The following is a 9,486-nucleotide window of genomic DNA, read 5'->3' as shown; positions in this document are numbered from 1 at the left end:
CAGTGATATTGGTATGGACTCGATGGATTGAATTCCCTGCTTCTGTGTCATTATGACCCTACATTACTCGTACTAAGTATTCCATGGTTTTGAGAAAAATCAACCAAACTTATTGGGTTTGCCATATTACATGAAATCTTACTTTTTGTAGTTCTGCATTTTTACTTATCCATCTACAAACAAATTCAAAATTTTCATTTGAATGCATGTTCTACCAAACCATTACATTATTATTCTCTCTGCCCACATTTATAATTGATATCTCAGTGAAAATGAAGCATGCTGTAATTACACCCTTCCAACAATGGTGGTAATGTTGTACCAACTCATTGACCTGCACTGCAGTACAAATTTATAATCCATTCTACATCCTAGGGATGTTAGAGAGCTTCCACTTTTTGATGACTTCTATGACCAGGTAAGGAGGGGTGAATAAACGCCCCTCTTTTTAACATACCTACCCCTCCCATCCTGGTTAACTTCAACAAAGACTTTAAATTCTCTTTAGCATGCAGCTATAGTTCCGCAGTTCAAGATAAAAGGGGTTATTGCAAAGTTTTCTTTAGTAAAAGAAACAGGAATGTTATTGCTTAATAACACGAAGAAAAATAGTAAAACATGACATCAAGCACACCCACAAACACTGTTATAAGGTTTAATTAGGGGAATGTGTCTAGTACGAAAAGGAAGATCAAAGTATGCAGCTTAAAAATGTCCTTAGAGTTAGAACATAGAACAGTACATCTTGAAGTGTAGGTTTTAACCTGAGACCACGGTTGCTTAACTGATGACTGGTTTCCTCAGCAGTGACAAAATTTGTAGATATTCTTTAGTTCACAGTGAAGGTATCTCCAATTTGTTTTATCATCTGGTGTTATTTTAAACAGGCTGAGAGAAAACAGGGAGAAAGAGAATCTACCGGTTCTGCTGTTATGTATTTTCTCACTCTCTCTGTTCTGCCCAAAACGGTTATCTGACGTACAGCCCAATTGTATATTTCTGTGTCTAGTTTCATTGTTTTTCCACACTGTGTAATATTTAGGTAAGTTTTTCATCCCAATACAGGTAGTTCCTCCTATAACGCAATGGTTGTGTTCTTGTGTGACCTTGCGCTATAGAAAATCGCCATATAAGGAAATCACTGTAGAATATCGCTGTACCTGTACAGCAGAAAGTTCACATTATCCAAACAGCGTCCACTATTCATCAATCGCGTTACAGTCCATTTGCGTTAACGAAACACGCATTGTAGCAGAACTACCTATATGTGAAAATTTCACAAGGGTGTAAATCAAACAGGAGATAGAAATCTGAATGACTGGTTTCAGTCATTTTGATGACATACTCTTTTCAATTTAGACTGGGTCTTATTATTGATGCTTTCATTAAACTTGTCTCAAGCTGTGATCGTGTGAGCACTGAAGCTACCTTAAGGATTTTTCCTAAAAATCTGATTTCAAGAAAAATCCTGAGTATTAAGTATCAGATGTTGGATATTGAAAATTAATTGTTCATTTTTACCAGAATAAAAATGCTATAAATAATTATGTTGCAAAATATTATATAAAAATTAGAACAGAACATAGAAATTGGGACTGAATTATATCTAAGAGCCTTATTCTAATCCTTCACCAGGAATCTACCCTTGGTCAACTTCCCACACCATGCAAAATTGATTGCCTCTATGTAGAAAAAATGTCTGTTATAGCATCAAGTCAGTTTCAGGCGTGGCTCAGTGAGCTTGAGTACATAATCCACGGGACCACTGCAGTGCAGTACTGAAGAGTTGCTGACCTTAAACTGAGAATCAGTTTGCCAACTTACATACATATAAAAGATAACACTTTGATGGGTAGCAAGATCTCCTTGGCATCCAGGTTTATACATCAATCAATGCCACTAAAGCATTTTAAGTATAATCACGTGTTGTTACTGTTTGGGTACAAATTAGTTACTGTGCTTCCTGCATTGTAACATAGACCACACTTCTGAAGTAGTTCATAGGGTGTAAAACCCCTTGGAACAACATAAGGTTGTGTAAGGTGCTATATAAATGTAAGTTATTTCTTTTTGTGACATTTTCATGTTAGATTTGCCACAAATTGGGGTTTATATGTTTCATGTCGAAAATGTCAGTCCTGCAAGTCCAGGAGAATATTCAACACTTGAAGAGGGACCAAGTTGTTTCCCCAGCACCTTGCATATCACTGTTAAGTAATGCTATTTTATGCTGTTTGATGAGGGAGATCGAGGCTCTATGTTTTGCCTTGTGCATGTTGTAATAAGACTGCCTTGAACTTGCTATACAGTATCCTACAAAGACTGTATTGTCTTAACTGTAATGCTATCTTCACAGCATTTCAGTACAGTCTTCAACTGTTGCTGAACATCTCTACTCCACTGTCCCATCTATATTTGACCCCATTTGTATCCACAAATCTATTAACATCAGTGTCAAATATACTCAATGGCTGAACATCCACATCTCTCTGGGTAAAGAATTCCAGACATTCACCCCTGATAATTTGCAGCTTTGAAAATAATGCAAGTCTCCCATTCTTGCAGTTAATATATTGAATATTATTTTAAGAAACTATGACAGGAAAACGCAGGAGGTTTTCCATTCAGTTCAAGCTACTACAGATCTGGAATGGGTATGTGAGCCATTTGAATTATTTTTGAATTTGAATTAATTTAAAATTAAATGAAGGGTATTGAGTTAGTCAATGAAACACAATTAAGTGATTGATGGATAGCATGTTAGCAGTAGTTAAAACTTCTTGCTCAGATAAAGCATACATTTATATGTGGAATAAAAACTTGCTTAGAAATTATTGTTCTTCTTGGTGGTATATTTAAAACATTCCTGTGGCATTCCTTGCATCCTGTGTTTTAGTGTAGGCAGTGACTCCATTAAAATAAATAGATTAACGCCTCTGTTAAAAATTAGGAACATCAGTCACAGACTTGTATATTTCTCCATTAATATTTGTGACATTGATTTTGAGGCTATCGTCTTTCATTAAATGATAATAACAATTTGCATGTGACAGAAACAAAATACAAAACAAATACTGAACAGAATGAGAAGTTGTCTGAAGGAATAACCAATGTCCCGTTCAAAGAACTGGATTTGTAGAAGGATCTTAAAAGAGAGGAAAGGGAGGTGGAGAGGATAGGAAGGGAATCACAAAGCATGGGATCTTATTCAAAATAACCTGAACACAGATATAGAGTCATAGAATCATACAGCACGGAAACAGACCCAGTCCATGCTGAACATAATCCCAAACTAAACTAGTCCCACCTGCCTGCTCCTGGCCCATATCCCTTCGAACCTTTCCTATTCATGTATCTTCAAAATGTCTTTTAAACATTGTAGTGTTAAATTATGGAAAAACGCACAAAGAAATCAGAACGACACCATGTTGAAGGAGGACTTAGGAGCAGGCAGCTGAAGGTACGGCCAGCAACGGTGGAGCAAGGGGAGTGAGGGTGCAACCCATGCAGCACCACAGCAGGAGGCCATTGGGCCCATTGTATTGTTGTCAGCTCTTTCAAATAGCTATCTAATTAGGGGTCACAGCCCCTGCGCCTTCCCCACAACCCTACAATTTTTATTTCATTCAAATATTTCTCTAATTCCATTTTTTTTACTAATAGATCTATTTCCACTGCCATTTCAGGCAGTGCATTCCAGATTATTAACAGCTCACTGTGTGAAAAGTAACGTCCTCTCCCGGTGGAAATTTTGCTAATTATTTTTATTCTGCGCCCGCATATTACCTCCCCGGAAAATGATTTTCTGGAATTACTTTACCAAAACCCTTCCTGATTTTGAACTCCTCCTTCAATTTTTTTTCTTCAACTTTTCTGCTCTAAACTTTTCAGTTTCTTCAAATAAATGAAATTCCTCAACCCTTGGGCATTTTCGTCCATTCCTTCAGCAGCCCCTCTACACGTTACCTTGGGGTCTTTGCTGTCAAAAATCTCTGCATTAGCTTTTGGTGAAAAATTAAGTTGTTAGTAGATAGCTGCCAATAAAATGTCGGATAATGGTGAGTAGGATGAATTTAATTCACCAGTCCCTTTACTCCTGATGTCTGAAATAACAATGTCTTGACTCATGGAGTCATACAGCATGGAAACAGACCCTTTGGCCCAACTCATCCATGCCGACCGGGTTTCTTAAACTGAACTAGTCCCATTTGCCTGCATTTGGCCCATGTCCTTCTAAATCTTTCCTATCCATTGACGTGTACAGATGTCTTTTAAATGTTGCAATTGTATCTGCCTCTACCACCTCCTCTGGCAGCTCTTTCCAGATACGCACCCACTCTGTGTGAAAAAGTTGTCCTTCAGGTCATCTTTAAATTTTTCCCCTCTCATCTTAAACCTATGCCCTCTAGTTTTGGATTCCACTACCCTGTGCTCCTCATGATTTTTATAAATCTCTATAAGATCACCCCTCAACCTTCAATGCTCCAGGATTCCTACAATTCTTGTGTAGCTCTTCATATTGTGTTAACTTGCTGCTAACCAGAATCACCAGCTGTGACCACGTTTTGCTTAGTTGTGGCAGTGACAGATACTTTCTGCTACTCCTTCTCTGACTCTTTTGTAAGTTCTGGTTTAAAGGGCAACATCTCTGCTTCTGAATCAGAAGATCATGGGTTCAGATTAGCTCAGGAGACCTGAGCATGATATCTTATGGCACTTGCACCACCAGAACTAAACTTAACTAAAAGACAACACTTCTAACAGAACTGCACTGGGAGGGGTCAGCCTGTCTTTTCAACTCCTGGAATCATCTGAAACAACTCCACCAGATCTTCCCAGAATTTTGAAACTGTAGAGAATACCGGTCTACTCTGTGCAAGTTGCCCGCCAAATTCAATCTTTTTGACCCTGGTTCTGATGACTAATATCCCACTTGGGAGGAGTTTTGAGCCTCAGTCTGGTCCAAGTCAAAATGCTGGGCAGCTTAGGGGAGTCCTCAGTGTGCCCAAGTGCACAACATTTTATCTGGATAACAGTTGAGTCCTATGGTTTGGAAGAGGAAGATGTGGTAATTGGGAAGAATTAGATCAGACTAGTTTACTGTCATACAAATTTGGAGTCCATAGAGTTTTAAACAAAGTATTGCTTAAAGATTTTTTTTCACTTGACAAACCATGATTGGTCTTCCCCATTACTACTGATCTTGCGGAGAGACAGTCCCTTCGAGCTTACAATGAACTCCAATAACAGTCCCAAGCTCCTTAAGTATCACCATTCAAAATAATTATGCTGAACATCCTGAAACATCAATAAGATCCAGCAGAGATTGTACCAAGCCTAAAATTTATTCAGAAATCTTCAGTCTACATTGTGAGAATTCCAGATCACAAATGACCGTAATTATGAAAAACACAGTTTGACAAACTGCACTCACTTTCCCATCTAAATGCTCCGCGTTGCCTGCCAATGATCCAACTACCTGTTGTGAGTTAACAATGTGTTAACCCAACATTAACTTACTGGTGAGCTCACCTTCAGTATGAGAACCAACCTTTCAATGTGACTGTGCATGTGTATGTACGTTTATGTGCACGACATAGCATTGGTGCTCTGACTGTGATTCACTGAGAATGATAATTTGGCTGAGAGGATTAAATTATGAGACTTAAGCTAATTTGCCACATTAAGTATTAAGTCAAGATTCCAGTGTGCTGTCACTTCAGTGAGGATCTGTAGCGTGCTCAGTGCCTGTAAGATCACAGAGGAATAGGAGTCACTGTTCTCATTTAACATTTCGTACCAATCCCCCTGGCAGCTCTGGAAAAGGTGATGGTGATCTAGTTTTTATAAGACAACTGAAATAGCAAGTAAACCAAACAAATTGTAATGGGTCTAGCAATGCAGCAGATCTCCTTTTTTCACAAAAACCAAAAGAACTGCGGGTGCTGTAAATCAGGAACAAAAACAAAGTTGCTGGAAAAGCTCAGCAGGTCTGGCAGCATCTGTGAAGGAGAAAACAGAGTTAACGTTTTGGGTCCGGTGACTCTTCCTCAGAACTGATGGTGGCTGGGAAAACGTCAGTTTATATGCAGTTTATATGGGGTAGGGAGTAAATGATAGGATACAGCCCAAAGAGAGAGAAAGACAGTTGGACAGATAAAGGGGTTAAGATTGTTTCAGAGGTAATAGGAACTGCAGATGCTGGAGAATCTGAGATAACAAGGTGTAGAGCTGGATGAACACAGCAGGCCAAGCAGCATCAGAGGAGCAGGAAGGGTCTGAAGAAGGGTCTAGGCCCGAAACGTCAGATGGACAGATAAAGGAGTTGCTAACGATCAGGCTGGGAGGGTGAATAGTTATTAATGGGGACGGTTAGTGACTAACAAGACGGGGTGAGTAATGGCAGGCTATGTGGTAACAAGGCCTGGTGTGTGGGGTGAGGGGCTGGGACATCAGAGAGTTTAGGCCCTAAAATTATTGAACTCAATATTGAGTCTTTTTTGCGAGCAGAACGTAGATGTTCAGACACATATTTCCCTCCCCTCCCTTGTCCACCTTCCACAGGGACCGTTCCCTCTGGGATACCCTGGTCCACACTTCCTTCACCCCCAACACCTCCCCACAGCCCTGCGGCACCTTCTCCTGTAACCGGCGAAGGTGCAACACCTGCCCATTTACCTCCTCCCTCCCCTAGTATCCAAGGGCCCAAACATACCTTCCAGGTGAAGCAGCACTTCACCTGCACTTCCTAGAATCAAGTCTACTGCATTCACTGTTCACAATGTGGTCTCCTCTACATTGGGGAAATGAAGCGTAGACTTGGCGACCGTTTCGCAGAACATCTACATTCTGCTCGCAACAAAGACCCCTAACTACCTGTTGCCTGCCACTTCAGTGCACACTGGCCAACATCTCTGTCTCTGGCTTGCTGCAGTGTTCTAGTGAAGTCCAACGCAAGCTGGAGGAACAACACCTCATTTTCCGCTTGGGGACCCTACAGCCCTCCGGACTCAATCTGGAGTTCAATAATTTTAGAGCCTAAACTCTCTGATGTCCCAGCCCCCACCCCACACACCAGGCCTTGTTACCACATAGCCTGCTTTTACACACCTCCTGTTGTTAGTCACTGACAGTCCCCATTAACAACTACTCACCCTCCCAACCTGATCGTTAGCATCTCCTTTGTCTGTCCAACTGTCTTTCTCTCTCTTTGGGCTCTATCCTATCGTTTACTCCCTACCCCACCCACCTCCCTATTTTCTGCATATAAACTGATGTTTTCCCAGCCACCATCAGTTCTGAGGAAGGGTCACTAGACCCGATATGTTAATTCTGTTTTCTCCTTCACAGATGCTGCCAGACCTGCTGAGCTTTTCCAGCAACTTTGTTTTTGCTCCTTTTTTTAATAAATTTATTCATGAGATGTGGGCATTACCATTGAGAAGAAGCTGCCTTCTAGAACTGCTGCAGGCTATTTATCATTAGGGAGGGATCGCCAGGATTTTAATCCGGAGACACTGAAGGAATAGTGATATATTTCCAAGTCTTGATGGTGTATGGTGTGAAAGGCAACTTGCAGATAGTGGTGTTCCCATTTGCTGCCCTTATCTTTCGAAATGGTAGTGGCCATGGGTCTGGGCGGTGCTGTCCAAGCAACCATGGTGAATTTCTACAGTGCATCTTGTAAATAGTACACACTGCTGTGACTGAGTGTCATTTGGAAGAGGGGTTGAATATGTGTGGATGTGGTGCCAATTAAGTAGGCTGCTTTGTCCTGAATGGCTTTAAAAGACTGTTAGTGAGCTGGTTGTGGTTTTACAATAATCTGATAGTTTTATCATCGTCATTACTGAGGTATTTGAATGTAAATTCCTAAACTACCAAGGTGGGATTTGACCTCATATCTTTGGATCATTAATCCAGACTTTGGGATTATTTGTCTGTAACATAATTGTTATGTTATTATAGCTCCATTTAGTGGAGGCATGAACTTGGCCACTGTTTGATTATGGCTGGGAATTCCGACACTTAAACTGGACTCCATTGTGGCTCACTTGGTCACACTTTTTCCGCTAACTTGCAAAATCCTACATTTAAGTCCGAACTTTAGGGCTTGAGGGGAAAAAGTACTGTTGTTTCAGCTGCAGGTGATCTTTTGGCTCTCAGGTGAAATGATAAGTCAAATCCCAATCTGCCTACCAGAAAAAAGCTGCAGAGGACTAGTCCCTATTCTTCTAGCCAATATTTATCCCTCTACGAACATCACAAAAACCGATTATCTGACCATCACATTACTGTCTGGGAGTTTCCTGCGTGTATAATTGCTGCTGTGTATCTTACAGTACAACAGTGACTACATTTTAAAAGTACTTTGGCTGCAAAGTGTTTTGAGATGTCTAATCGTGGAAAGACCTTATAATATTTAAATGGTGAGTTTTATGATTTAGTTATTAGCATTCCTGTTGGTTACTATCAAACATCAGAGCAAATGGTTTAAAACAATGCTGTCTTTTTCACATAAAGACATGCTGATTTATATTGCTGACTATAATATAATGAATCTAAGAGAGTTTGTACTATGAGAGGGTTTAAACAAGTAAGTGCATGCATTTCATGAACATGGGTTAAGTCCATTTACTTCCAGTCAGGAATCTATGTTTCTGTATGTGTGAGGCAGCTGGACAATAATGTACCCTTTATTTCAAAAAATGAACAAAGTTTTATCCAAGTTAATTTCAAGCCTGGCTCCCAGGAGTTTATAAAATCAAGTTGCATTTATATAGTGCCTAGGTCCTTAACAGGAGCAATTTTAAACAAATTTGAGATAGAGGAAAACAAAGTGATATTAGGGCAGATGACCAAAATCCTGATCAAATAAATTGTTTTAATTAATTTTAATGGAGAAGTGTGTGTTGGAGAGGTTTAGGGAGGCAATTGTGTAGTTAAGATCCAAACAGTTGAAGGCATGACTGCAAATGGACCGCTTAAAATCAGGAATGCGGACAAGGCCAGAATCGGAGCAGGGCAGATATCTCAGAGGGTTGTAGGGCTAGAGGACATCACAGTGGTCAAGAAGGGCGAGGCTATGAAAATATTTTTTAAAAGGAATGAGAAACAAAAAGACGCATTCAACCATGGCTTACACAGCATCTTCTGATAGGATAGGGACACACGTTTGTTTTTTTACAAAGACTGTTTTGTAACACCGCCGGTAAAGTACAAAAGAACAAGAATGTAATACATGTTATGGCAGAGAATAATTTCCTCATGATCACTGCTCATTTTTAACAAGTTCTTCAGTCTGTCCCTGGGAATGAGTTGATCTATCAATCTGCACTCACAGTGATAAAATCTCTGGTGTTTCAAATAACATGAATGTTTACTCACCATTTTCACCAGTTTGCCACTTGCTTTGTGCTGTGAGGACAGAATTGCCAGCTGTAGTATCATAGAAACATATAGTGCAGAAGGAAGGCTTTTGGCCTA

Source organism: Rhincodon typus, chromosome 17 (assembly GCF_021869965.1).
Source record: "Rhincodon typus isolate 14 chromosome 17, sRhiTyp1.1, whole genome shotgun sequence".
NCBI lineage: Eukaryota > Metazoa > Chordata > Chondrichthyes > Orectolobiformes > Rhincodontidae > Rhincodon > Rhincodon typus.
This window is presented reverse-complemented; position numbering follows the sequence as displayed.